This window comes from Monodon monoceros, unplaced genomic scaffold (assembly GCF_005190385.1).
Source record: "Monodon monoceros isolate NGI ecotype Baffin Bay Population unplaced genomic scaffold, NGI_Narwhal_1 Super_Scaffold_12, whole genome shotgun sequence".
NCBI lineage: Eukaryota > Metazoa > Chordata > Mammalia > Artiodactyla > Monodontidae > Monodon > Monodon monoceros.
The window spans coordinates 19,058,696-19,085,935 of NW_021703768.1; the positions used below are offsets into that span (position 1 = coordinate 19,058,696).

General features: G+C 36.7%; 1 protein-coding gene across 2 annotated transcripts in view; it reads right to left on the bottom strand.

Moving 5' to 3' along the window:
- LOC114892337 (cadherin-12) overlaps window positions 1-27,240 on the bottom strand; it is a 990,049-nt gene that overhangs the window by 115,388 nt on the left and 847,421 nt on the right. The gene's annotated exons all lie outside the window — the stretch shown is intronic.

Here is a 27,240-nt window from a genome sequence, read left to right on the forward strand (position 1 = left end):
GGTTAAGATTTATTCCCCTCACTAATCTCCCCATTTCAGGCACATTACCCAGCACAGCATCTACCACAAATGTTGGGTTGGCCAAGAAGTTCTTTAGAGTTTGTCTGTAATATTTTATGGAAAAAACGCAAACGAACTTTTTGGCCAACCCAATATTTAATTAATGGCTACTTAAATGAGAATAACTTTTCATGAATCAAACTTGAATAAATGTGTAAAGTCAATACAATTCTTTCAATGATTTGGTATCATAGCTAATGGCAAATAAGAAGAGTAAAAAGACCTGCGTTCTTACTTTCAGATAATTATTTGGTTAAGGAAGGATTTCAACTGGTGTATTTCTCATGTGCTCTCACTCTTCTAATGTACACTGGACTTCAAACTCAGTGGAGAATGATAAAAGATTATTATGAGTTTTATATTTATTTGAATTTGCATGTTAATAAATAAGACGTGTTCCACCCCCATTAAAGCACAATTACAGAGTTACTCAAGATACGTAGATCTTGCAATAGTGATGTACATAAAGTACAAGACTCTCTGTGATCTCCTATATATTTGAAAAGTAGAGTAGCTGAATCAAGCTTATTTTAGAAGACTGTATCAAAAATACAAGGACACTCTCAGGTATAGCTTATAAAGTAAAAGTAAATAGCGTTATTTAGAAAAATGAAAAAGGAAAAATAGTAAATTTAAAAAATTAATATAGTTTTATATTAAAGCAATATAACAAAATAAAAAAAAACAAGTTGAAAGAGAGAAAAAAAGTCTAACTTTTTACAATTGTCATATCTGTTGTCAGTGTTACCCAAATTAGATAAATATTATGTCTTCATAGAATGTAGAATAGAATTCCAATCAGTGATGACATTTAGTCCAAAAGTTAATATGTCAATATACCCAAAACACCTTCCCAAAAGAATGACCCACCATATGGTGTATGTAAGTAACTTACATATATCATAATTGAAGTGCATATTTCTAAATATCATAATTGCATGCATATATCATAATCGCAATGTATAGTTCTATATTAAGAATAGGATCTCATAGATTTTAGTGGGTTAGTATAACATTTGAGATAATGAACTAGGAAAAGACCAAGTGTTGCAAAAAATACACCCTCAGGTGTTTGACACTATGTTCCAATCCCTTTTACATCTGAAACAAAATCAATTTACAAATATGGAGTTTTCAGGCCCAACCCTATTTTTGGAAAATCCAACAAGAAGTATTAACATTGCATCCACCACAGACTCAAAATTCCTGAGCTAAGTCATCTATATTTGGATGAGGCCAAAGTAGCTGAGTTTACCTCTGTGTGGAACAGTAAATGTTTTCTTCAAGTAAATCGATATTCTCTGGTGCAGTTCTGGATTTACTTAATCCTTCCTGTTAAAAGTACCTTATTAATCATTTCAAAACAAGGCAAGAGTGTGGGGCTGGATCAAATCAAAACTTCAAAGGAAGGGAGGAAGGAAGGACTGAAGAGAAAAAGAGAAAACTAGGAAAAACTCTAAATTTATTCTTAATTGATGGCTATTAATTTGAGTTCTTTTGGACTTGTTCTCACTCTGTGCTGGGAAATTTAGCTGCCCCTGACTATGATGACAAGCTGATACCGGACACTCAGCTTTAAATTAAATTGTTTTGACTTCAGACTAATAAAATCATATTTAAATTCTTACCATTATATCAAAAAGTAAGAAGGATTATAGAACTGAACTCTAGTTTGAGAATAAAAAATGCATAATGTTTTGAAATGACTCCTGTGATAATTTTAGTAATTCTGTTTGTTTTTATTTAACAATAAAAAAAACTAATGATTGAGAAATAACTTCTGGGTTTAGTCATACTGATATCTGGCAAGGCTCAGGGTGATTATCAGTCGTGGTGATGAGCTATCTTGTTGGTTTAACATGATTTCTCCCGGAATGCAACAAAACCCCCTTAGAGAACCCTACAGCTGTACAGTGGATGGTGATTTTAGGATGGCAGTAGAATAAGTAGCGTATTTCATTGTTGTCACTTTTCTCAGGTTTCGCAATCATATGCAGACAGTTACTTAGATCCAGAGATTAATTTGGATTGAGAAAGAAATAAACTTTCCTCTTTTAGTCTAATTTTATTCATCAGAGTATTGAAAGCCATAAATTCTTCCTGTGGCAGAAACTCATGTCATATATTAGAAATGTTTATTCTGATGTAAATACAGGAACATAAATAACTATGTTTATAAAAATGTTGGTACCAAAGTAAATTTGTCTACAGTGGGAAATCTTTTGGAAACTCTAGTAGGAAATGGTCCTCAGGGATCTGATCTATGGGTCTTCTGATCCTCAAAGAAACTGTGATGCTGCCTGAAGTGGTATTAGGAAAAGCAAAAGCATATTGTTTTGTGTTTTCTTCCTTACAAAAGCTGATGAATCCAATAAATGTACTTAAATAACAACATAATTAATAAAATAATTATATCCCCAAATTTATTAATATGATGTAGAGTAATGTTCAGAAAGTGTAACCAAACAATCAGCAATGCTTCACGTAGAATGGATCTTGCTCTGGATACAAGGATTGAGTAGATCAAGGTTGCCTTTGATGGCTGTACCCCCATTATCTACCACTTACCAGCCATTTAACAACATTCTCCTGCATCTCGCTCTTATCCCTATCTTTTGAACATCCATATCTACTAGCAAGCATCTCATTTGCACTGCACTTTAAATGACTTAGAACAGTTTTGATCATTACCTTGCAAATAATTGTGAAATTGCAAGCATGAATGGATGGTCCAAATGGGTTTTTGCAGGAACTATTTAGTCTAAGCTGTGGTTGAGGGCAGAAGGCAGGATTCAGGAATTACACTAATAAGCATCTGAAAAAACAAATGGCCACAATAAAAGGAAAATTCAACAGGGTGGGAGAAGAGAACAAAATTGGGTCCAAAAGTGCACAAAGAATTTATATAGAAATGGGCACATAAAAGAAGGGGCAAGTTCAGACACATCTCTTTATGAGCACAGACACACCTAGAGGAATATTTGGGCTCTTCTTCTTGTTCAATAGTGCTGCTTACATTTTATAGCTGTCTCTGTCAGCAGCTTATCTAATGACGTCTTTGAATGTGTGCAGTACTACAAAATTAGGTTTTTTTGAGCTATTCAACTTTTCAAAAAATTCCAAATATTTTTGAAATTTTGATCCATATTTATTGTAAAATGTACAAGTGTAGAGTCACACTAAGATTGTTTTTAACAAGTGCTATATATTTTCACATTTGCTACAATATAAAAACAAATGTAACATTTAGAATTAATTACATAACCCTTCCCCACTACTGGTGTTGAAACCTAGAAGCATTATAGATAAACTGAAATATTTCCTTAAGCAAATAGTTAGCTTACATAAGATTTTTCTCTGTGTCATTAGCCAGAATTGAGGAATAAAGGTTTTACTTCTTAGAAGCAGGATTCAAGTTTTATACTTTAATTAATTATTCACTCAAGAAACCATTTATTTAATACTTGTGAATGGGGCTGTTGTAGGTGCTGGTACATTGAAATAATTAAGGGAAATAGATCTAAAATGAAGTATAATTGGTGTTTAGTAAGTGTAGAAATATACTTAAGCACGCACATATAATACATACAACAAAATAAATTGCAATGGGTGTTTAATCAGTGTAGAAATACAGTAAAACACACACACACACACCAAACTAAACACAATTTGAAAAAAGGGTAACCTGACTTTTTTTACTCTGGTAAATCTGTTCATAATTTTTATCCAAATCATATAAGAGCATTGCTTCTTTTTTGAATTTAAAATGCATTTGAAACTTCCAAAAGGTTTTTCTGACCAAGCTTTGAAACCAAGATAGAGTTGTTTGATTTATTATCTTTATCTCTGTAGAACATATAAAGAAATCTAATATTATCTGCGTAAATCTCTTTCTGGATGACTTTGTTTCTAATCCCTCCAAAAGCTCCCATACATAAGAACGACTGCATAGAGCATAGGTGGTTGATAATATTTGCTCAAGTTAATTAAAATGTGAGGTAAATTGAATCTGTATACTAAATAAACTGAAAAAGGACTGGTTTTCAGACAACTATTACTTTTTAACCTGCTATTCTACTACTAATTAGTTGACTTTTTAAGCCATTTAGCTTTATTTTTTATAAAAGGGGAGGCTGGAAGACAGTTTAGGTAAGAGAACAGAGCAAACGAGAAGAGATCAATTTGTATGAAGCTTCCAAGGACTTTCTGAGAGACATAGAATATACCTCACTCCACCATCCACCCTCGACGCCCTGCCCCTCACACGTCCCTTCTGCAGGGATACTAATGGGGTTAGCGTTTGTGGTCCAAATGAAAAATGTAGCAAGGAAGGGCATTACGGTTCCATGAGGGAAGAAAATAAGAAGCCAGAAATGAGTAGGCTTGTGCTAGCGCTGAGTAGAGAGCAGAAATTAAGGCTCTGAATCCATGTATTTTATTAATGCATGGAGCCTTTTAGGCAGAGTGCACACAGAGGACTCATCCTTCCATTAAAAAACCTACTGTTCCAGAAACAAACTTCAGTCTATGAGAGCAGCAGGGTATTTTCTCTAAGCTACAAAGGTGACATCATGGGAAACTGCATCACTCTTTTAGCCACGTTGCTGCTCTTTCTTTCTTTCCTCAGGGGCCAGCTGAGCTGCTGACAACAGACCACCTCTTGCCATTTGAAGTGTGTCAGAGCCCAGGGGCTCTCTGTTCTCCACCTGCAGCCACTGAGGAAAGGGAGCCCAATCCTACCATCCAGAAAGGCTCAAGTCCTGCCAAGTGGGCAGGTATAAGTACCCATCATTTCCTTCAACAGATTGTGCATGATGGTAAAGATATTAAGAGCACCCCATGCACCGGAGCAAACAGAGCGTAGGTGCACCCACTACAGCACTGGACAGGGCCCCTCAAACCTCACGTCCATTCAGCAATGTGTGCCTCTTGGCTGCACCCGGGGTTCCAGGAAAAGAATGAACCAGACTAAACAACCCCCTTCCCTTGGGAGCTACCGGCTACCTTTAGGGAAGGCAGATGGGCTTTCATGGCTCCACTTAGTTTCAGGTTTAAGAGATGAACTCTGGTCATAAATGAGGCATGCTCTCTGCCCTGTCAGCTGGAATGATAGCCAATCATATGTACTTAAATGGATAAAGGTTTGAGAGTCACCAAAGGACTGTAAGAATGTGTGTGTGTGTGTGTGTGTGTGTGTGTGTGTGTGTGATCTTGAAAAAGTATAATACATGAATCTTTCCTATAAACAACCAATATGTTTAATACCAGCTCTTTTCCAAATATAGATTGTTATCTTCACAGCTTGGGCAATTAAAATGTGGCAAGCAATGTGTTTTCCCCAGCTAAAATATCTAAGAGATGGCACACTCTTTTCCATACACATAGACAATTTCAGAAGCTGTCGCATGAATATGATGCAATACAGCTTATAACAATTCTCAGCAGACTATGGGAACTCCACCTCTTTTGCTTCCATTCCCCTATAAAACATCAGGTTGCCATAATAACCTTTAAAGACTGAACTCTGTGGAAGCACTGAGTGCAGTTCAAGGTAATCCACAATCTAACTGATGTGTAAAAAAACATAATTTAGCTGTCATTTTGAAATCAAGAAAATATAAACTCCCTAAGATTGAGAAATGACTGAAAATGTATGAGACAAAAGTAACTATTACTGAATGACTGACAGATGGCTAAGCTTGCTGACACTCCAGGCTTCCCAGACACTTTAGAAAAGTGATACTGTACCTCCTACACTGTTTGTGGGAATATAAATTGATACAGTCACTATGCAGGTTCCTTAAAAAACTAAAAATATCAATAAAACTACCATATGACCCATCAATCCTACTCCTGGGCCTATACCCAGAGAAAACCATAATCCGAAAGGATACATTCACCCCAATGTTCATTGCAGCACTACTTACAATAGCCAGGACATGGAAGCAACTTAAATGTCCATCAACAGAGGAATGGATAAAGAAGGTTTGGTACATATATACAATGGAATATTACTCAGCTGTAAACAAAGAACAAAATAATGCCATTTGCAGCAACATGGATGTACCTAGAGATTGTCATACTGAGAGAAGTCGACACAGAAAGACAATTTAGACGTCTCAATTTACAATATTGCTGGAGAAAAAGTCAAAAGAAAATAAGTAAAACTTTTAGTTTTCCATCCTATATTCACAGAGTAATTGGAAAATACAAAATAACCAAAAACAATAAATAGCTGCTTATGGCTAAATCTGGAACAAATTGTTTAAAAAATCAACATAAAATTTGTGTTACTTCAATGGAAATTGCCGGAAAATAATGATCAACTGAAATGTTGCTCAATAAAGTGGTAGGAAAAAAAGAAAATTTGTAAATAGAACCACACAGCCTGGCATATCATTTTCAATGTCCCCATTAATTAATGGTCACAGGTTTTCTTTACAAATCTGGCTGAGAGAAATTTTCAGTGTCAATCCAGGAATTGAAGTTCGTTGGTCAAAAATAATTGATGCATATGACTTTGGACATCTAGAAAGCTTCTGGCATCCTCAGAGCATATGACATTGATTTCTTTTATATTTTGGTAACAACAACAACAACAAAATCTCCATAGTGAAACCTTGATGTCACTGAAGAGGAATGAAGCATAGAATGTCTGTTATGCTGAATGAAAATTTACTGACAAAGGTGATCTGAGGTTTCTAGGGACGGTTATCATTAACCTATTTTATATACCTCAAAGTTTCAGAGCTACCCAAAAAAGAAACTGACAGAGAGAACTGTCAGTTTTTCTTTTTTGTTGTATTTAAGCTAACTCTGAAACAATCACAGAAACATGAATATACTACATGTCAGTTATGTATACATATATTTGCAACAAAATTAGTTTTATATGAAGATTTCACAAATATTCCTGGCATAATTTATGAGATTAAAAACTCAGGGTTACAAAACACTTATCAGAGCCATTTAAAAAAATCAAAGTAAAAATAGCTCTCCAAATTTCATCTTTTGCAGTGTATCAGAATGTTTCTTCATTTCTTATGACACCAACCAAATATTTCAAAAAATAATTATATACCATAATTAAATTATAGAAAGCAGCATTTTAAAATGTAAAGAAAATTGTGAGTTATATGCCACTTAATGTTTCTAACAGCTTTGATATTTTTACTAAAGTCATCATAAAAGTGATGTGTTCCCTTTTAATTAAAAGTATGACCTTATGTAGTGAAAATACTATTCTGAATATTCAACCACTGCTTAAATCATCAGAATTAATCAAAAGGTTGGTTTATTTGGGGAAGAAATTATAAGAAGAATCCATACTAGAGGCCATGAAATGTAGATTAAAATTTCTTAAAGAAACCATTTGAGGAGAGAGAATTTAAATTTTATGAAAGAAATTTTTGATAAGTAAACAACAATGTCAAGCTGAATAGAGATAAGTAATCATGAAGAATGGGGTGGAGAGGGGATGACCATGTATCTTGAATTTTATCATGGGAACTCAAACAAAATGAAGAAAGAATTTATAATGGAAGAGGCATTTCTCCATGGTTCAAACTCTCTTTCCAGCCAATTTCTCACTATTTGTCTTGTCTTCCAGAAAAACTTCACTTCTCAGTTCCCAAATATAGTCTTTCTACCTCTATGATTTAATTCCTCCTTCTTTTCACCAGGGGGTTCTTCCCAACTACACTTTTTATATTTGCTGTAAATATACTCATCCTTGAAATTTAAATTTAAGTATCGTAACCACCATGAATTTATCCATGACCTTTCTAGCTAGAATTAATTTTCTCCTCCCCTGTGCTTTCACAAAACTCTCTACTTATATTAAAGTATTTATTGCATGTCATCTCACATTATAGATCTTTATGTACACAGTTAGCTTCATTCCTGATTTGTAGGTTTCTTGAATACAAGGGCAGTCTGAAGGCATCTCTTATAATAACCAGAGAACTTAGCATAGTATCCTTCGAAAATAAATACTTTGTAAAATGCCATGAAAGCAGTTCCTGGATATGGTCAATCAAGACCCTAATTAAAGAGCTTGCTAGTAACAAGGCTAAAGTTACAACATGTCAAGTTTATTGTGTTTGCAAAAATCAAAGATAGGCACTCTTTAGGAGAAAAAGAACAACCTCAAAATTTGAACTCATTTAAAATTCAAATGGCCTCAAATATTTGAGGACTTCCAATGGCAAAGCAATCAGAGTTTTCAGAGACATTTAAGGCAAGGCAGCAATCCAATAGTCTAGAAAAGACATTTAAGAAATGTAAATAGGATGAAAGTGTAACAAATAAGAAAGTTATTTGGAAGTTTAATTTAAAAGGGCTCTGTTTAAAAACAATTATTATTTTTATTAACATTATCATTATTCTAATGTTTTTGAATTTTAGCTATGAGCCAGGAAACACACTAAGTGCTACATGCTTATTATATTATTTAACATTTATGATATGATTCATGTTTGTTTTCACAACTCATCATAATTCCCATTATAAAGATGAGAAAATCAAGATAAGGAAACTGCCAAAAAATTTTGTAATCCTCAAATTATTATTTCATTTTATTTGTAAATCATGTGAATAAAAAATATCTATAATTAGTTATAGACATAAATATGAATATATCTATTAGTTATAGATATACTAATATACTATTAGTTATAGGTATAGATATAAATACATTTAAAGATATATGAATGTTAATTTATAATATTAATTTCATAATTTGTATTTCCAATGTACCTACTTATAATCATCACTCTAATTGGTACCAGCTCTCTACACTATATGGTCATGAATTTCAGAATATATGCCCTTGCATACCAGGGCATGTGCCTTAGTATCTATTAAAGAAAGGAGGGAAGGAAGGAAGGAAAGCAGGGAAGATGGAAAGAAGGGAAACACTATTTAGTAGTTATTCAAGTAACTTTGACATGTTAGGTATTATTTCTGACAATAATCAACAAAACTTTTACCAGTAAATAATAATAAAATCTATATAGGACAGGTATCTAATCTGCTTAAGAGCAATCCTACATAATTAAATTGCTAAGGGCTATAACACATCATTTATATCATGTTATATTAGCTTTATCAATGTTATTACACTCAGTATTTATTCCAGTAAAACTACACTGATGCATCAAAAACTGGCAGTGATCTGGGAGTTATACAGTGTAACACCCAAATGTTGGACATTCCACGGGAAGTGTCATTTCTATTTCTTCACTCTGGGTGATCACTTCTAATTGGGACTTTGAACAGAAAATAAATATTTCAGAAAACAATTCAAGCCCCCCCTCCTCTGATCCCCACCACCATTACAGCACAAGTCAGGAGAGTCCTGAAGAGCTAGCAGAGTTAACACAGTGAGAAACAGCAACAGTGATGCTAAACACTCAGAGATGCAAAGGGCTGCGGCATCACACATTCATCCTTAAAACCTGTGCTTAAATAAAGATGAGAAATCCTTGAGAAAACAAGTAAGCATCACAGTCCCACAGCATGTGTCACATTGCAAACAAAGGCTCCATGCTGTTCTCTCTCACCAGTGTTCCTGCATGCAAAGTCCCTGAGACAGAACAATTGCTTGGTAAATATTTGTGGAATAATATAAATGAATTTAAAAGGTTGATCTAGACTCAGCCAGGGAAGAGACTACCCATACTTCTTCAAGGTTTTCTCCAAATCTGTAGTGAGATGGTTCACGTTCTAGCACGTGTTGCATATTTTACACCGTAAAATGTAGGTTGAATCATTTCAATAAAATGTTTGTGCCTTCTAAAATCCAATACAAAAGAACAAAATGTTTCTATACAGTCTATAAGATGCCTGGGACTTAGGAATTATATTAAGTAGTAGAGTTAAGACTTCAGTTCCAAAAGTGGGCAAAACAGGGGGAAGTATATCTTTTATAATTATGTCAGATTATGGCTTATTTCTACCTGGTGGGATCCATGTCACATGATAAGAGACCATGAAAATTTTCAACCATTCTAAATCCAGCTAAATAGCTTCTGATTGAAAATTTTCAAATATCCTTTTTTGTCAGAAACTCATTGGAACTATTCTAGCTCTATGACATGCTTTCCCAACTGAATTTAAAAGTGATATTTCAATTTACTTTGATTTATTATATCCCTGAAACTACAGCTTCAATGCTTTCTGATTTCATACCTACATAACAAAATTTTTGCCTTGCTGTCAAATTTTGGCAAATGACCACCATCGCATCTACCTGGATTCTGTCTCTGTCAAGTCTCCAGTCTCACTTCAACCATCCATTTCCACATATAATTTTGTAACAACTCTGAGTTCTTAAGAAATCAGGTGTTTTACTGACTCGGTCTGTTTGCACCTAATCCAGACTTGGCAAATAATATCCCAGCCCCTCAGTCTTCTATAGCCAAGGTGAGGTTTTCCAAACTTCATTCATTCAATTATTTTCTTAACAATTTTTGCTTTATCTGCCTATTCTTGCACTATTATCACTATCACATGAATGTATAGCAGACACTGAGGAAAACATTTTTCTTGGCATGTATAGAAATTACAACAATATCTGTCATGTAGTGAACACTCAAGAAATATGTAGAGAAAACAAGTGAACAGATGAAGGTATAAATAGATGGAATCTATTAAAAGTATGGTAATACAAACAAAGCAGTATTATTAAATTCTATCTCTATATTGTTGCCTTCTGTAGGGTCTGTCTTAGAGGTCTGCCCCTTTTTGGTTATGAATGGGACTTGCAAGTAATAAACAAACATACAGGCTTAGTAAATGAAAATGAGACTCTTTCAGATTCTTGTTACTCAAAATATGGTTCTTGGGCCAGCAGTCAGCCAAAAGAGATGACAAATAAAAGCACAAATGAATAATAAGAGTTAAAAGATACAGTTGAAAAAATCTCCAAGAAAGTAAAGCAAAAAGACAAATAGATGGAAAGTAGGAACCAAAACTAGAAGATGAGTAGCCGAGTAATAGGAGATCCAGAAGGAGAAGAGAAAATGGGACTCAGAAAAATCAACAATGTAGCTTCCAATTTATTTCCTAAAAGTAAAGACATGAATTTCCCAATGAAAATGTCTCACTAAGAGCTCTGCATGATGGATAAAAATAGACCCAAAACACAACTCAAGATTGGAAATTTTTAAAACATCAGGGACCCACATTTGTAGTTGCTTCAGGGAAGCATCCGTCTTCTCCAATCTCCATCCCTGTCTGTGTTGGGCAATTAGAACCATTGTCTGCTTTGCTAGATTATTGCCCTAAATTCTGCCAATAAGCCTCATTTTACATTTTTGTCGTGTTTCTTTCAGGGTGTTTGGCCTCTTTTCTATTTTATGACACAAGATCTCAAAGAGTTTTACCTACCATGCATCCTGTCACAGGAAGCAGTTGGGGAGGGGACAGGTGCTCCTCCAAACCATGGAAGCAGACTGAAGCAGAAGATCAGAAGTTCTGGGGAAAAGGAGTGAACACAAGAGAGAGTTGGGAGGAAAGAGAACAGGACGATTAAGGGAGATCCCTCAGGCACTGGATTCTAGAGAGCAACCCCACCAGATTGGAGTGGTTAGAAAAGACTGAGAAGACTTCCTCAAGACTCTAAGTTAAGGGAAGAGCTAATGTACTGAGACATGTTTTGCACCACTGGAACGTGAGGTTGAGGATACGCACATAGGAAAAAGCACATAGGAACTCCCCACCTCCACAATAGCCATAAAGTTTACGAGTGTATTGAGGGAAACCAAGGACATATGTATTTGCATAGCATAAAAATGTATGCTTTGATTACCACTAAAGTTCTATCTTTCAAGATAAAAGATAAATAGAAAAAAATCAAAAATACTTTTAACTGAGCATCAGTGAGCACAGGAAGTTGGCTGAGGCAGAGGAGGAAGACAGCAGACAATTTTGTAGGGAATTATTTCATCTTAGAGCATTTTGGGACCATTTGCTTCAATGTATATGCTTTAAAACTCACTAAAAACATACAAATGATAAAAGAAAGTAAAAACAAAATAATTTTTAAAAAGAGATGAGTGAATAATTTTATACCAATTGTGACCATATCCTAAGTTTATTAGGGACTTTCTTCAACTATAGAGTGCTGACCAAGCAGACTCCTGGGCATTGGAAATAAAGCAATGAATAAAATAGACAACAACTGCTGACTTCCCAGAATCTGCATTTTCTTCACTGGTTGGTTGGAAAATAACTATATGAAACCAAATTTGCTCTATAATTTTTTAACTCCAGTTTTAGAAATTTTGCAACTGACTACAATGGCCGGGCTCTGGTCATCACTGTGATCCATCCTCCCATCATTCTCCTTCCAAGTCTACCCATTTCAGTCAAATGTACTCTCCTCTCAGTCTTTGCCTCTTTTGTTTTACTGGGCTAGGAAAGTTCTTCTCCCCTGATATTTCAGTTGGCTCATTCATTCCAGTCTGGGGTCAAATGCCATCTCATCAGAGAGGCCTTCTTGATCGAGATCTTTAAAATACCTACCACACAAGAAACAAAAACAAAAATGAACAAGCTACATCAAATTAAAAAGCTTCTGCACAGCAAAAGAAATATTCAACAAAACGAAAAGGAACCTTACGGAATGGGAGAAAAAATTTTCAAACTATGTGTCTGATAAGAGATGAATATCCAAGATATACAAGCAACTCACACAGCTCAGCAAAACAACAAATAATCCAATTAAACTATGGGTCAAGGAGCTGAGATATATTTTTCCAAAGAAGATATACAAATGGCCATCAGGTACATAAAAAGGTGTTTAATATCATTAATCATCAAGGAAAAGCAAATCGAAACCATAATGAGGTATCACTTAATACTTGTTTGAATGGCTATCATCAAAAAGACAAGAAGTAACATGTGTTGGCAAGTATGTGGAGAAAAGGAAACCCTTGTGCACTGTTGGTGGGAATGTAAATTGGTGCAGCCATTATGGAAAACAGTATGCAGGTTCCTCAAAAAGACTAAAAATAGAACTGTCATATGATCTAACAATTCCATTTCTGGGTATATAGTGTGTGTGTGTGTGTGTGTGTGTGTGTGTGTGTGTGTATAAAGTCAAATGTTATTCAGCTATACAAAGAAGGAAACCTTGCCATTTGTGAAAACATGGATGGAACTTATGGCATTATGCTAAATGAAATAAGTCAGGTAGAGTAAGACAAATACTGTATGTTATTGCTTATCTATAAAATCTTAAAAATTGAACTCAAAGAAACAGAATAAAATTGGTGGTTACAAGGGGCTGGGAGGTGGGGGAAATGGGGAGATATTAGTCAAAGGGTACAACCTTCCAACTGTAAGATTAATAACTTCTGGGGCTCTAATGTACAGCATGGTGAGTCTAGTTAATAATACTGTACAGTATACTCGAAAGTTGCTACGAGAGTTAATCTTAAATGTTCTCACCGCAAAAATGGGGTAACTGTGTGGTGATGCATGTGTTAACTAATTCTATAGTGGTAATTATATATATACATAATATATATATAATTATCACATTGTTTTAATTATAATTATATATACATAATTATATATATACATTATATATATATAATTATCACACCATAAGTTTACATAATGTTATGTATCAATTATATTTCAACGTTGTTGGAAAGAACTTAAAATAAAATAAAATACCTAGCAGTCAGTCACTCCTTTTCCTTCCCCCTTTTCTTGCTTTATTTCTCTTTCTAGCACTTATAACCACCTGACCTTATATGCATTTATTTGTTTATCTTTTTTTGATCAAATTCATGGTGTCTAGAACACTACCTGGTAAGTATTAGATTCTCAATATTAAATTTTGAAAGAAAAGAAGGAAGAATGTAAAGGAGAAAGTCAGACAACAGACAGAAATGAAAATTTAAGAGAAACTCTGATAATATGTTACTATATGCAAGCATTTACATTTATAAAGTCATGTCAACTTCTAATATTCAATGTTCAAATCCTTTTTAGAGACTAGCATTTTAAGCAGTTTTAGAAAATAGAATTCGTGTTCAAAAATAGATTAATTTCTTGAAATAGAATATTTTCCAGATGTGCATATAATTGCGTGAAGCAGGCAGGTTAGCGTTTTTCATTAGTCCGGCCGTTCCTGTTAGTGTTTTTGCCACACATATTCATTGAGCAGACTTCTGCTTTTATATCTTTAGCAAACACTGAAGTTTGTAATGCTCTATGTTCAACATAATGAGGTTTTGACACATACTTAAGAAGATAGCAACACCTTATTAGCTACAGAATAATAAATAGACGCTGAAAGGAGAGAAACAGACAACTCTGAAGTTCTTCCCATCACCTCACTCTCCCGGGAAGGAGAGGTGTTAAGAGGTGCTGAATAATAATCACAAATGAGTCACTTCCTGACTCTGTTGTCGTGCATGATTTACAGAGCATAAACCTTTAGGCTGGTCTTTGCTTTCTCCTTCAACTCCCAAAAGGAGATATTCATTTTTATTGTGTTTCTTAAATCACAGAGTTTAGGCAACTGATAAGAACTTTGAAGGCTGACACTGTTTTAGTTCACAGGTGAGCCCCATGTTTTCCTTCAACACCTGATGCAACACTTAGCAGCAATCTGGTTTCCTCTGAGCCCGTACTCTCTCCAGCTGCCCCCTGTCATTATTCACAAATATAAAGTAAGAAATGATGGTTTTGGCTAAAGAGAGCCCAGCTCCTGTGAAAGTCAGCAGTGAATGTGATAAGCTGGCTATTATGAAAGACAACCTCAGTCTTATGGAGAAAGAACCTACTTTGGGACTGGTTTTTTTATTGGGGAGACTGATCATATAAACTCTAACAGTACCTCACTCTGCACTAGAAAATCTGAAGTGCCACAGATCTGCACGTAGCTGCCAGTCAGAAGGTGATAAAGGGAATGAAAAGTTTTTAAAAAATAGCGTAAAGTTAAACTGAAAACCCTTCTGCCAAAGTCCTCTTGTGTTTGGGGTGTGGGCAGGTGGGAGTTGGAGGAAGACACAGAGAAAGATATGACAGCACAAAGCCAGTGACCCAGATAGGAAAGGAAAGAGGACAAGAGTGGCATGATTTTCTCACTAAGCTTGAGAGCACCGGGTGAGACTGAAGTGGAGTCTGTATGTGAAACTGCAAAGCAAGCACATGAAATATCATTTGCTTCTGTGTTGGCAAAGGGAGGGGACTGCAGGTGGGCACTGGGATAATCTGTATCAGGCAATGTGAGCTTGATGGAAATAGCTTCCAAAAAGCATATGCTTGCTGCAACCAATTTAAAGTTGGAAGTAAAATATGATTACTCTGTATCTGGGAGTCCCTACCCCAGCTCTATCCCAGGTGGTAATCAAAGAAGACCCACTTGCATGCTTCCTTACCAAAATCTTAGGACTACCCAAAGCCTCTAGGGTAGGATATTGGTAGAAATGTGATCCAGAATAAAATTTCTGCTGCTCTTCTCGGTGTGGAATTTTATTTTCACATTTCTGCAACAGATTCTAGTGTCTGCCTTCTTCTAGAAAATGGAAAATTATCTGCCCAGACATATTCTACCCAAATACTTTAGGTTCTCAGAATAATATCACCTCTTTACCAAGACTCTGTTTTCACTGTTATAAAACTGTATAAAAATGAGTTTGAATCAAGCAAGTTTATCCATGTCATAAGCTCAGAAGAGTGCCCCAGGGGTTGTAACTGTTCCAGTGAAGTGAAAAGTGTAAGTATTACCTATCCCCTCCCTTGACTTGAGAATATGGATTATTTCTTTCTTTGTGTTTCTCAGTGGGGGCCCTGTAGTATTTGTGTTAAAAGAAAGTAGTGGTACAAATCTGCAAAGCAGAAAGTGCTCTCCTCTCGGTTATTTCACTTAATGGATAGTTGAATAGAAGAATAAAATCATAGCATAGATAAATAGGGAAAGAGGAGGTAGGTTAGTATATCTGTCAGAGCAATTGAGAATTTGCAGAGAGACAGTGTTTAAAGGAAAATTCTTAGGATGTTCTGTGATAACAATTGTAACAGTTATTTCACAATAAAATGCTATGTAATAAATACCCCCAAACTCATGTGCAAACTACAAAAAGCAATTCTTCTTATGCTCATGGTCCTGCTGATTTAAGCTGAGCTGTTCTTAGTGACTCTGTTTTAATCTGGGGGTCCAGCTGTGCTTGGCTGCCCCATGTGGGTTGGGCTGAGGACTTTTTATTCTGGGACCCAACTTAATGTTATAAAGAGGTATCTGGCAGAAGCTCTCCTCATGGCATTTATAGAGCATTAACAAAACAAAACAAAACCAAAAAACCTGTGCATGCACATGTCAAGTGTCTGTTTGTGTCATATCTCTCAACATACAAAGAGACCAAAGCAAGTCACATTGTCACGCCCCCAAACAAGGAGCAGAGAAACACCTTCTGCCTATAGTATAGGGACAGACAAAAGCCCATAACAAACGACATGAATACAGGAAGGGAAGCTAATCTTCCAAACAATGTTACTCTGACCTCTTCCTTTATCATCAATAAATCCCCAGAAAAGGCTGTTATAGTTCCTTAATGCTTCTGAAATCAGACAGTGAGAGTAGGTTTGTTGTTTGCTTGCTTCATGTGACGCTTGTGAGATCTTCCTCAAGTTAGGAGCAGGGGATAAATGAGGATGGTGAAAAAGAGAACGTATTTGTTTGAGTTTTACTAAGATTTCTCTGATTTAATAGTTTCGAAGAGCTCTTGAAACAAACAGACCACATAAAAACAATAAAGAAAATCTCTCTTTCTATTTTCCAGTAACTTAGGTTACATCTGTCTGAACATCATCACTACCCAAGTTTCTAAAGAAACCTTTCCAATTGTTATTGGATTATTCCAATATCTTCCCTTCTTGTGTTTGTCCATTGATTCTGGGATGTGTCATAACTCCAGTAATGATTATTCACAACTTTGAAAACTTTATCCATACCACTGTGATTGTATCACACTTGTGCTTGTGTTTAACCCAATTATTTCATGCCCCATAGAATATACACCAGGATGGAGGCTACCCAAAACCCCGGGCATTAACCAATGCTGTGGAGTATACAGGTATATTTGAACTATCTCCAGGAAAACAAGAAAAAACAAGTTTGTAAACTTTATGTTTTTCCCACAATTTTTCACTGTCCAGTAGTGAAAGATGTAATGAGTTGTCACACACTGCAATTATAATCAAGAAGAGAATATTTAGCTGCAATAAAACACTGGTTCCTATACTTTGAGATTTCTCAAACTAGTATCATTTCATCATCTTCATACAACAATGACAACAATAATACTAATAAAACTTGGAGTCAGTAAATCATTGTCCATATTTTATTCTAGGGAATATGGACAGCCAACAAAGCAAAATAAACATTACAGAAATACAGTACAAATTGTACGTTCATTTCCTTAGAGACATTTATAAGGGGAAAAAAACAGAGGAGAGAGAATCTCAGAATAAAGATAATTTAACTAAAGGAAGAAAAATAAAGCATGACTTTGTCCTGATATTTTCCCATCTTGTCACTCATTGGTGATAACATCATCATAGACTGGAACCTAGGAATCATTACCTTAAATATCTTTTCCTTCACCCATTTCGAGAGGTATTTCATTGGTTGTGGAATTCCAAATGCTATGGGTGTCAAATGGGAGATCTTTGGTCACAGAAAATAGCTGTTATTTGACACAGAATTAGATTGTTCCAGTTTAGAAAATGTATGTTTCTCAGCTATATTACTATCTATAGGGGTGTGTTTAGCAGTTATTCCCCATTTAACACCCAGGTCACCACTTACCTAAATGAGTTACCGGGGAGACCTTCAAGATGGCGGAAGAGTAAGAAGTGGAGATCACCTTCCTCCCCAAAAATACATCAGAAATACAACTACACGTGGAACAACTCCTTCAGAACACCCACTGAATGCTGGCAGAAGACCTCAGACCTCCCAAAAGGCAAGAAACTCCCCAGGTGCCTGGGGAGGGCAAAAGAAAAAAGAAAAAAACAGAGACAAAAGAATAGGGACGGGAACTGCACCAGTGGGAGGGAGCTGTGAAGGAGGAAAAGTTTCCACACACTAGAAGCCCCTTCGTGGGCGGAGACTGCGGGTGGCGGAGCGGGAAAGCTTCGGAGCCACGGAGGAGAGCACAGCGACAGGGGTGCGGAGCGCAAAGCGGAGAGATTCCCGCACAGAGGATCGGTGCCGACCGGCACTCACCAGCCCGAGAGGCTTGTCTGCTCATCCGCCGGGGCGGGTGGGGGCTGGGAGTTGAGGCTCGGGTTTCCGAGGTCAGATTCTAGGGAGAGGACTGGGGTTGGCGTCGTGAACACCGCCTGAAGGGGCTAGTGCACCACGGCTAGCCGGGAGGGAGTCCGGGGAAAAGTCTGGAGCTGCTGAAGAGGCGAGAGACTTGTTCATCCCTCTTTGTTTCCTGGTGCGCCAGGAGAGCGGATTAAGAGCCCTGCTTAAAGGAGCTCCAGAGACAGGCGTGAGCCGTGGCTAACAGCGCGGACCCCAGAGACGGGCGTGAGCCGCGGCTAAAAGCGTGGACCCCAGAGACGGGCATAAGATGCTAAGGCTGCTGCTGCCACCACCAAGGAGCCTGTGTGCGAGCACAGGTCACCATCCACACCTCCCCTCGCGGGAGCCTGTGCAGCTCGCCACTGCCAGGGTCCCGGGATCCAGGGACAACTTCCCCGGGAGAACGCACGGAGTGCCTCAGGCTGGTGCAACGTCATGCCGGCCTCTGCCGCCGCAGGCTCGCCCCGCATCCTTACCCCTCCCTCCCCCCGGCCTGAGTGAGCCAGAGTCCCCGAATCACTGGCTCCTTTAACCCCGTCCTGTCTGAGCAAAGAACAGACGCCCTCTGGCGACCTACACGCAGAGGTGGGTCCAAATCCAAAGCTGAATCCCGGGAGCTGTGCAAGCAAAGAGAAAGGGAAATTTCTCCCATCAGACTCAGGAGCAGTGGATGAAATCTCCACCATCAACTTGATGTACCCTGCATCTGTGGAATACCTGAATAGACAACGAATCATCCCAAATTGAGGAGGTGGACTTTGGAACAATGATATATATATATATATATATTTTTTTTTCCCTTTTTCTCCTTTTGTGTGTGTGTTATGTGTATGCTTCTCTGTGTGATTTTGTCTGTATAGCTTTCTTTTACCATTTTGTCCTAGGATGCTATCTGTCCGTTTTTATAATTTGTTTGTTTGTTTGTTTTAGTATAGTTTTTAGCACTTGTTATCATTGGTGGATTTGTGTTTTGGTTTGGTTGCTCTCTTCTTTCTTTTCTTATTTTTATTTTTTATTTTAATAACTTTATTTTATTTTTCTTTCTTTCTTTCTTTCTCCCTTTTTTTCTGAGCCGTGTGGTTGACAGGGTCTTGCTACTCTGGCCAGGTATCAGGTCTGTGCCTCTAAGGTGCGAGAGCCGAGTTCAGCACATTGGGCCACCAGAGACCTCCCGGCTCCACGTAATATCAAATGGCAAAAGCTCTCCCAGAGAGCTCCATCTCAACACTAAGACCCAGTTCCACCCAATGATCAGCAAGCTACAGTGCTGGACACCCTATGCCAAACAACTAGCAAGACAGGAGCACAATCCCACCCATTAGCAGAGAGGCTGCCTAAAATCATAATAAGGTCACAGACACCCCAAAACACACCACTGGCTGTGGTCCTGCCCACCAGAAAGACAAGATCCATCCTCATCCACTAGAATATAAGCTCTAGTTCCATCCACCAGGAAGCCTACACAACCCACTGCACCAACCTAGCCACTGGGGGCAGACACCAAAAACAACGGGAACTATGAACCAGCAGCCTGCGAAAAGGAGACCCCAAATGCAGTAAGTTAAGCAAAATGAGAAGACAGAGAAGCACACTGCAGAAGAGGGAGCAAGGTAAAAACCCACCGGACCAAACAAGTGAAGAGGAAATAGGCAGTCTACCTGAAAAAGAATTCAGATTAATGATAGTAAAGATGATCCAAAATCTTGGAAATAGAATGGAGAAAATACAAGAAATGTTTAACAAGGACCTAGCAGAACTAAAGAGTAAACAAACAATGATGAACAACACAATAAACGAAATTAAAAGTTCTCTAGAAGGAATCAATAGCAGAATAACTGAGGCAGAAGAATGGATAAGTGACCTGGAAGATAAAACAATAGAAATAACTACTGCAGAGCAGAATAAAGAGAAAAGAATGAAAAGAATTGAGGACAGTCTCAGAGATCTCTGGGACAACATTAAACACACCAACATTCAAATTATAGGAGTCCCAGAGGAAGAAGAGAAAAAGAAAAGGACTGAGGAAATATTTGAAGAGATTATAGTTGAAAACTTCCCTAATATTGGAAAGGAAATAGTTAACAAAGTCCAGGAAGCACCGAGATTCCCATACAGGATAAATTCAAGGAGAAACATGCCAAGACACATATTAATGAAACTATCAAAAATTAAATACAAAGAAAAAATATTAAAAGCAGCAAGGGAAAAACAACAAATAAAATACAAGGAATCCCCATAAGGTTAACAGCTGATCTTTCAGCAGAAACTCTGCAAGCCAGAAGGGAGCGGCAGGGCATATTTAAAGTGATGAAAGGGAAAAACCTACAACCGAGATTGCTCTACCCAGCAAAGATCTCATTCAGATTCAACAGAGAAATTAAAACCTTTACAGACAAGCAAAAGCTAAGAGAATTCAGCACCATCAAACCAGCTTTACAACAAATGCTAAAGGAACTTCTCTAGGCAGGAAACATAAGATAAGGAAAAGACCTACAATAACAAACCCAAAACAATTAAGAAAATGGTAATAGGAACATACATATCGATAACTACCTTAAATGTAAATGGATTAAATGCTCCAACCAAAAGACATAGACTGGCTGAATGGACACAAAAACAAGGCCGATATATATGCTGTCTACAAGAGACCAACTTCAGACCTAGGGACACATACAGACTGAAAGTGAGGGGATGGAAAAAGATACTCCATGAAAACGGAAATCAAAAGAAAGCTTGAGTAGCAATTCTCATATCAGACAAAATAGACTTTAAAGTAAAAACTATTACAAGAGACAGAGAACACTACATAGTGATCAATGGATCAATCCAAGAAGATGAAACAATTGTAAATATTTATGCACCCAATATAGGAGCACTGAAATACATAAGGCAAATACTAACAGCCATAAAAGGGGAAATTGACAGTAACACAACTGTAGTAGGTGGCTTTAACAACCCATTTTCACCAGTGAACAGTGCATCCAAAATGAAAATAAATAAGGAAGCACAAGCTTTAAATGACACTTTAAACAAGATAGACTTAATTGATATTTATAGGACATTCCATCCAAAAACAACAGAATAAACTCTCTTCTCAAGTGCTCATGGAACACTCTCCAGGATAGCTCATACCTTGGGTCACAAAGTAAGCCTCGGTAAATTTAAGAAAATTGAAATCATATCAAGTATCTTTTCCGACCACAACACTATGAGACTAGATATGAATTACCAGAAAAATTCTGTAAAGAATACAGACACACAGAGGTATACAATACACTACTTAATAACAAATAGATCACTGAAGAAATCAAAAAGGAAATCAAAAAATACCTAGAAACAAATAACAATGAAAACACAATGACCCAAAACCTATGGGATGCAGCAAAAGCAGTTCTAGGAGGGAAGTTAATAGCAATACAATCCTACCTCAAGAAACAAGAAACATCTCAAATAAACAACCTAACCTAAAGCAGTTAGAGAAACAAGAACAATAAAACCCCCAAGTTAGCAGAAGGAAAGAAATCATAAAGTTCAGATCAGAAATAAATGAAAAAGAAATGAAGGAAACAATAGCAAAGATCAATAAAATTAAAAGCTGGTTCTTTGAAAAGATAAACCAAATTGATAAACCATTAACCAGACTCATCAAGAAAAAAAGGGAGAAGACTCAAATCAATAGAATTAGAAATGAAAAACGAGAAGTAACAACTGACACTGCAGAAATACAATGATCGTGAGTGATTACTACAGGCAACTATATGCCAATAAAATGGACAACCTGAAAGAAATGGACAAATTCTTAGAAAGCACAACCTTCCTAGCCTGAACCAGGAAAAAATAGAAAATATAAACAGACCAATCACAAACACTGAAACTAAAACTGTGATTAAAAATCTTCCAAAATACAAAAGCCCAGGATCAGATGGCTTCACAGGCGAATTCTATCAAACATTTAGAGAAGAGCTAACACCTATCCTTCTCAAACTCTTCCAAAATATAGCAGAGGGAGGAACACTCCCAAACTCATTCTACAAGGCCACCATCACCCTGATAACAAAACCAGACAAAGATATCATAAAGAAAGAAACCTACAGGCCTATATCACTGATGAACACAGATGCAAAAATCCTCAACAAAATACTAGCAAAGAGAGTCCAACAACACATTAAAAGGGTCATACACCATCATCAAGTGGGGTTTATCCTAGGAATGCAAGGATTCTTTAATATATGCAAATCAATCAATTTGATACAGCATATTAACAAATTGAAGGAGAAAAACCATATGATCATGTCAGTAGATGCAGGAAAAGCTTTCAACAAAAGTCAACACCCATTTATGATAAAAACCCTCCAGAAAGTAGGTGTGAGGTGATACCTCACAGTGGCATGCACATATATACACTACCAAATGTAAAATAGATAGCTAGTGGGAAGCAGCCGCATAGCACAGGGAGATCAGCTTGGTGCTTTGTGACCACCTAGAGGGGTGGGTTAGGGAGGGTGGGGGGAAGACGGAGAGGGAGGGGATATGGGGACATATGTATATGTATAGCTGATTCACTTTGTTATAAAGCAGAAACTAACACACCATTGTAAAGAAATTATAGTCCAATAAAGATGTTTAAAAAATAGATAACTAATAAGAACCTGCTGTATAAAAATAAATAAAATAAAATTTAAAAACTAAATAAATAAAAATAAATGAGTTACCATGTGAAAAATGTGTATGTACTTGCAGACACAGCATCCAAGATCAATTATTCAGAACTCTTCCGGCTGCCAGTGATAGAAAGTCAGCTCACACTACCTTAAGGGGAAATGGCCTTTATTGACTCACTTAACCTAGAAATCAGGAGTGCTCTGGCTTCAAGCATATCAAATCCAGAGGTTCCAAAGCTGTCGTCAGGATTCTTGCTTTTCATCTCCAGGCTTTGCTTTCCTTTGCAATGTCTCTTTTTTCAGACACAGTGACAACCTGCCTGTGGCTTCAGGTTTACATTTTTTTTTTTCTCTCTCAGTCACATCAGGAGAAAGAAAATGTCCCTTTCTTAACAGAGAACTCTAACAGAAGCTTTAGAATGGGAATTCATGGATTGTGTGGCATTCCTGAACTTACAACCGATTGACCAAATCTATTTTATCTCTGGAACTGCTGCTGCTGCTGGAACCCACAGCACAAAAAGTGGAGAAAAGTAAAGGAGAGGTAGTTCCCAACAGAGTATAGATATATATATATAATTTATTTTTATTTTTTACTAAAAGAAGGAGGAAGATGTTGGGACATGGGATAGAATAAAACTGGACAGATTCCACCACTCTGAGAAACCTCATTACATAAACCTTCCACTGAGGTTTATCTACAACAAAGTCATCCCCTCTTTGGCTCTAAGGGAAAGGTGATTGATAGGCCCTGCATGTTTGCCCTTCCAGGGCCTCAGTAACTTATATCCCAAAGGGTAAAGGAAGCAGAGGACTCAACAACACAAACCCAGTTAGCAACTTCTGTTTCTGGAACCAAAATGCCCTCGAGGAGTATTTCTCAAAGGCTCTGCCTTGTTATGTACAAAATCCTAATGTCTTGTAGTGTTTAAAATATATTATTTTGCAAAGTTGATTTATAATAAATGAAAATAACATATGTGTTGTCTTCTTCCCCCAAGCAAGTATTTAATTTACTCTCTTAAAAAGACCACAGATAGACATAGTAACTGTTTCTCTCCACTGATGGTCATTTCATTATTTATCTTAACTAGCTCTTAGAAAAACCCTGAGCTCTTCCATAAAGTCAGGATCTAAATCCTAGTATGTAGAAGTATCAAATCGCTATACAAACTGTAAAAATAAAATCATCCTCCAGCTATAAATTAGAGATCATACTCAGTGTTTATATTTAAATACTTATTAGAATTCCTGTATTGTTGATCACTAGTTTAATTTTGTCTAAGGTTAAGTTAAATTGCTAAAATAGGGGCTGCTAGATGAAATGATATTACGATATTATTGTTAACTTTTTTTATTATTATTAAAAAGCTACTATATATAAGGTATGTTAGAAGATACAAAACAAGATTAAACATGATTGAAACCATACAGAACTTGTGCTCTTGTTGGAGAGGTTCCTTATGAAAATTAATAAAATATAATTTAAAAATATAAACTAAAGATGCATAAAAATTTAACTTTGACATTGTTTATTCAAATTACATGGAAAATATTCATCTACACTGGTATTTCTTGAGAGGAAACCTGTAATTTTTTTTCTTTTGATTACAATCACTCCTCAGCTTAAAAAATGGAAGTAAAATTATTTTATATAAAATGCTATACAATTGTTCAAATATTAAACCTTACGTGTAGCACACTCAGATTTTATTTTATTTTCAAACTTAATTCAGCCTCAAAAAGTCTTTTAAAAATTTCTTTCTTTTGGAAAAGTTGGTAACTTCTGAAACTACATTAAATTTGTTGGAATATAATGGCTATATTATGTGGATTGAACTATTTCAAATACCCCGATTGCAAAATCCATTGACTAACAAAACACTAAGATTTACAAAAAGAAATTAGTTTGGGTAGTTTGTGTACACTTTTTAATCATAAAAGTCAGAGGACATCAAGAGAGACGGAGACTATTTCCAAAAATATATTAAAAAGAAAATTATCAGCTGCTAGATATTCCAAGAGAAAATTAAGACTCAAGCTGTGTGATTTTGAGACGTTCAGTTTTGACACTTTTTGATTCTAGTAGATAGTAGGTAAGCTAAATATGATATTTAAAACCAGGGACATAGTATGCTTTTTGATTGAAAACAAAATGAGACACAGAAAGGAAATGGATTAGAAAATTGTTAAGCAGCTTTGTTTTTTTCCCCAGGGACTTTCATAACTCTGAATCCCACCCATCAGCTCTGCATTCAGTCAGATCACTTCAACAAACACTTAACACCACGGGATTTTAAATAGAACTTCTGCTTTCTCAGAGTTTTGATAGAAGTCCCAAGGCTGAGAATTAAAGGTGTCAATTTCTTCATACATGTAAAGATCTGCAACATCTATGGAAGGTTGGCCCAGAGCGTGATCCCAAACCAGTCTACCTCAAGTGGACCATTAGCCACTCCCCAGGTTATTCTTGGGGGTGTCACTAGGAAGGGTGTCTTTAGAGCAGCTTTGTCAAACTTGACCACATAGTAGAATCACTCAGTTGCTCAGGCCACACCTGAAACATTACATTCTAATCTCTGGGGGTGGAACATGGAACATAGGTGTTGGCAGTGTGTAAGGCTCCCAGGTGAACTGCGGTGTGCAGCCAGGTTGGAGAGACAAGCCATGCAGGGTTCTAGCCTTCTCCTTCTCTCCCGATGATGCTCAAACCAAACGAAGGTCTATGGAGAGCTTGGGAAGGCTTGACTAGTATACTGGGGGCCTTGGGGCTCAGAGGGATCACTTGACCCATACTTGAAAAATTTTAAAGAAGGGAGGACCAAAAAAGGGACCTAGTGTGAGAGGTAGAACACTAGAGAACTACTAGAACAGTGGTAGAGGAAGCTCTACTTCACTAACCGCAGGGTAGAGAGGCTGCATTGTAGGAGCCAGATGTGGATGTTCTGAAATAGAACTATTCTTGAGTGGTTTTGAAAGGGATTTTATTTTAAAAGAATGTCTAAAGACTGTGAAAACCCCACAGATAGAGACTGTGTAAGTGAAACCAGTAAAAGCAAGTGCTAACAAAATGAAGCATTGCCTGGGCCACAGCACAGAGCCATTGTCCCCAGGGTGGTACCGCCCAGCAACCACAGACGTGTTCCACAAATTAGAGACATTCTTTGAACTTTGAGTTAGCTATACCCAGAGAACATCAATCAAGACGACAGTTATACTCTTCTGTAAAACTGCCTTTTACAAGCCCAACTTCAGAGGGACTGGAGATCACAGCCAATGAGTAGTGGGGAGGAAGTATGTTACGTGGGGCAAGGAAGAGAGAAGAAACTAATGATATTCTTCCTACATCCCCACCACTGGCTTCCAATCAGGCCTGATCTGAGAACAAAAGGAAGATTTGAATCAGATGAAAATGATGTTTGACAACTGGACTCTTTGAGAAAACCACAAAAGGGACACATTTTATATTCAAGTTTTAAATCCAGAGGCAAGAAGACTATTTCAATGGATCTTGTTTGGAGGTGGTGAAGGAAATAAAATAAACCTGTTCTATAATTATGATCTTCCTGAATCCAACTCATTCAATGAATGTGTAACTTATTTTAAATTCCTAATTGCCAGACACTGTGCTAAGTATATAAGAGACAAAGATAATTACATTTATGTGGGTGTATGGTTTGTGGAGCACACAACACTGAATTCCTTGTAGATAGAACACTTACATAATCATCCTTGTTACTGTTGACGTGTTATGATTATATTAGACATAATAGTATTTGTCTCAGGGCCCAGTATCAGCCATACCTGGCACTCTTAGATGTTCAAAAATATTTATTGAATAGATAGATGAATAAAAAATATTCATGTATGAATTAAGGTTATATTCATTGACACTGTGGAGACAATCACTTTTTATTATAAAGTAATAGAGCACACACTTTAGATTTAAATACATATTTTTGCTAATTAAAAGAACCAAAGTCTTTCTTTCTTCTCCCCACAACCCCCATCCTGCTCCCTTATTTTTGTTTTTCTTCTCCTAATCTAGGTTGCCCACTTTTTTCACCATTAAACACACACATATACACACACAAATGGTAGCAGAAAAAATGTAAAAAATGTGAAGACTTCATTTATGGCACCCCTGAAAGAATTCTACTGAGGAAAGACTATCCAGGGTTGGGA